We start from the raw sequence: 3,336 nt of genomic DNA, 5'->3' as shown, positions 1-3,336 counted from the left end.
CCCGCGTCTCCTGCATCGGCAGGCGGACTCTCAAGCACTGCGCCACCAGGGAAGCCCTTGGTTTGGTTTTTGCTACTACATATTTCTAGTTCCTCTGGCTTCCCTTTTTTGACCAGAAGCAAAAACATTAGGGACAGGAGACTAGATTTGAGCCCCTATTTGCTACTATTCCTGATACAGTAACTCTGCTGACTTCATAAATAGTTTTGAACCTTTAGCAGGTTCCTTGGGTTTTCTCTTCTATTTCATGCTGCTGCTCACGAAGATAAAATTTTAGTGTTGCAAAATGCTAATTAAATGGTATTTAAGGTTTGAAAAGACTTGGTGCCTTATTTATACATAAATCTTTGTTATTCTAAGTATTAATTAATCTTAGATTAGGGACTTCCCTGGTGGTACAGTGGTTAAGACTCCAAGCTCCCAATGCAGGGGGCCCGGGTTCGATCCCTGGTCAGGGAACTAGATGCTACATGCATGCCACAACGAAGAGTTCACATGCCACAACTAAGGAGCCCGCCTGCTGCAACTAAGACCCAGAGCAACCAAATAAATAAATTTTAAAAAAAGATAGTGAAAGTCACAAAACAGACACTCTGGAGTGTTTTAAAAATAGAGTAGGAGTGGAAGACTATGAATGATACCATTTTGTTTTACCAAACATTTAAAAATCAATATTCAGTCTCAATCACTTCTTCAAATCTAATCCAAACAAGAAGAGATTTCTTGAACAATCAAATGATAAATAATGATATTTTGAGTTGAGTTTAGCTTAATACTCTTACATACTCAGCAAAGCAGGAAATTATTCAGGGCTCCTGATAGCACTTATATCACTTGTATAAAACTTAGGAAATGGGCTTCCCTGGTGGCGCAGTGGTTGAGAGTCTGCCTGCCGATGCAGGGGACACGGGTTCGTGCCCCGGTCCAGGAAGATCCCACATGCCGCACAGTGGCTGGGCCCGTGAGCCATGGCCGCTGAGCCTGCACGTCCGGAGCCTGTGCTCCGCAACGGGAGAGGCCACAACAGTGAGAGACCCATGTGCCACAAAAAAAAAAAAAAAAAAAAAATTAGGAAATGGTATCCATTCTCTTACACAGATAGATTCCATGCCAAGTGCACATGAGCTGTAGACTGGAGCATGGATTAGATTTCAGCCCCCACTCACTCACCTGGCTAGCACCATGTGCAAGGCACAGCTGTTCAACAAAGCCCTGGCCTTATATGCTGTACCTCACTTTTTACATAACTGCAGAATGGGCCCATTCATGTTGGAGACTGGTGGCACACAGGGATGGCAGGGGGAATGGAGGAGGCAGCTCATCTTTACCTACTTTTCGCCACCTTTGCCTCAACCACATTCTAGTTGAAGCCTCAACTGTCTTTCCCTTGCTTCCACTCTTCCTTATGCAGTCCCTTCCTCATATTGATCAGCCAGTAATCCTTTTAAAATCAGAGGTATGACTCTCCTACTCAGACCCTTCTGATGGCTTCTCGGTACACTTTGAATAAAACTGAGTTCTTTTCTTGACCTACAAGATCACACATCCGCTGGGCCTTGACTGCCTCCCCAGTCTTGTATCCTACTGCTCTCCCCTCACTTTGCTCTAGCCTTCTGGCCTCTTTGCCGTTCTTCTGCCTAGAGTGCTCTTTTCCCCCAGATATCTGCATGGATGGCTTCCTTCCTTCAGCAGTCTGCTCCAGCATCATCTCTCTTTAGAGACCCTGCCTCACCCCCAAACCCCCTATCCTAAATAGGACATATACATATATGCACATATATGTACATAAACACATCAACACATATCAGTTAATGAGCTTTTCTCACATATAAAGCACTACATGTCCCTGATGGAAAGAATCTTTTTGTTTTATATATTTACAGGATTTTTTATTCAGATGAGAAAAATATCATAGGTTATAGCAGAGCAATTTATTCCCTTTTCCTTGTGGCAAATTGCTGGGCCCATCAGGCATGATTCTGGTTGGTTGATGGTTGATAGCAGCCAACCCACTGGTATGGAAATCACCTATAGTCAGCAGAAGAGATCACACCCTGATATTTGGCAGCAACAGGATTTCAGAGAGGCAGGTGCCAGAATCCATCCTATGAAACGAGGTTATCAATAAGCAGGTGGAAAGGAGTCTAGGGGCCAGGGGTACCTTGCTTCTTTAGCATAGGGGGAAAGGGTACATTGGAGCACAAATGGAGTGACCCAGAAAGAAGCAGTCTTCTTATTCTTACTAGACCCCTAGTAGGATTCACTAATATGAATTATGAGTAAGACCTTGAGGTGTTTTAAATCCACCTCCGAGGGTAGTAAGTTCCTATTTGAGAAAATAAATGAAGGTGCTTTCCCTTTTAAAGCTAAGAAAATACAAAGCATGAGTTTTAGTATTTGCTTCTATGTATCTATATCTCAAAACAGAACAAAAAGGTTGACACTGATTTTTCATGTGTGGAAACCTGACCTATGTCAGATTTAGTGCAATTATTCCTTGGTATAATTTCCAGATTACATTCTGTTGCATCACACCTCCACTTACATCTACCTTTGAAAATGTTTTAGCAATTTAATTTATAGTCTCTCACATGAAAAGATTTTTAGTGATTAATATTGTCATAAGGAAGAAAATTTTAATTAATTAGGTGTCTTATTAGGCTTTTCAAAGGACCAGTTGGTATTTTTGCTTGTCCTGTTTTCTGTTTTGTTTTACACTATGAGTCCTATGGATTTCCTTCTAATTTTTAAGATTATTTCAGAAATTTTATTGTGGTTGGGTACCTTTTTATTATTTTAATTATTTTAGTTTTCAATTTTTTATAAGAAAATGTAGTGGGCATAAAAGGTCTGTTTTGGGGCTTCCCTGGTGGCGCAGTGGTTGAGAGTCCGCCTGCTGATGCAGGGGACACGGGTTCGTGCCCCGGTCCGGGAGGATCCCACATGCTGCGGAGCGGCTGGGCCTGTGAGCCATGGCCGCTGAGCCTGCGCGTCCGGAGGCCATGCTCTGCAACGGGAGAGGCCACAACAGTGAGAGGCCCACGTACCGCGAAAAAAAAAAAAAAAGTCTGTTCTATTTTCTGCACTCTTAGTACCCACAAAATTTTTTAGAAAGACCCCTGTATACTTATAAAGAAATGCTCACTGTTTTCTCTACAGTGTTATCCTCATGTATCTGTTAGTTCTGTCCCATGCAAATTTTCAGATTCTTTTAATTTTTCTATTTTTAATAAATTATACAAAGACATCATAAATTCATTCTCTGTTTAAAGAAACAAAATATGTGCAATGAAGTTGTCCTCCCTGTGCACCTCTCCCCTCATCCTGATCCTTCTT

General features: G+C 41.9%; 1 protein-coding gene across 1 annotated transcript in view; it reads left to right on the top strand.

The window, feature by feature from the left end:
* Positions 1 to 3,336, top strand: part of NUP107 (nucleoporin 107) — a 45,707-nt gene that overhangs the window by 41,329 nt on the left and 1,042 nt on the right. The window lies entirely within an intron of this gene.

This window comes from Lipotes vexillifer, unplaced genomic scaffold (assembly GCF_000442215.2).
Source record: "Lipotes vexillifer unplaced genomic scaffold, Lipotes_vexillifer_v1.1 scaffold602, whole genome shotgun sequence".
Lineage (NCBI taxonomy): Eukaryota > Metazoa > Chordata > Mammalia > Artiodactyla > Lipotidae > Lipotes > Lipotes vexillifer.
This window is presented reverse-complemented; position numbering and strand designations above follow the sequence as displayed.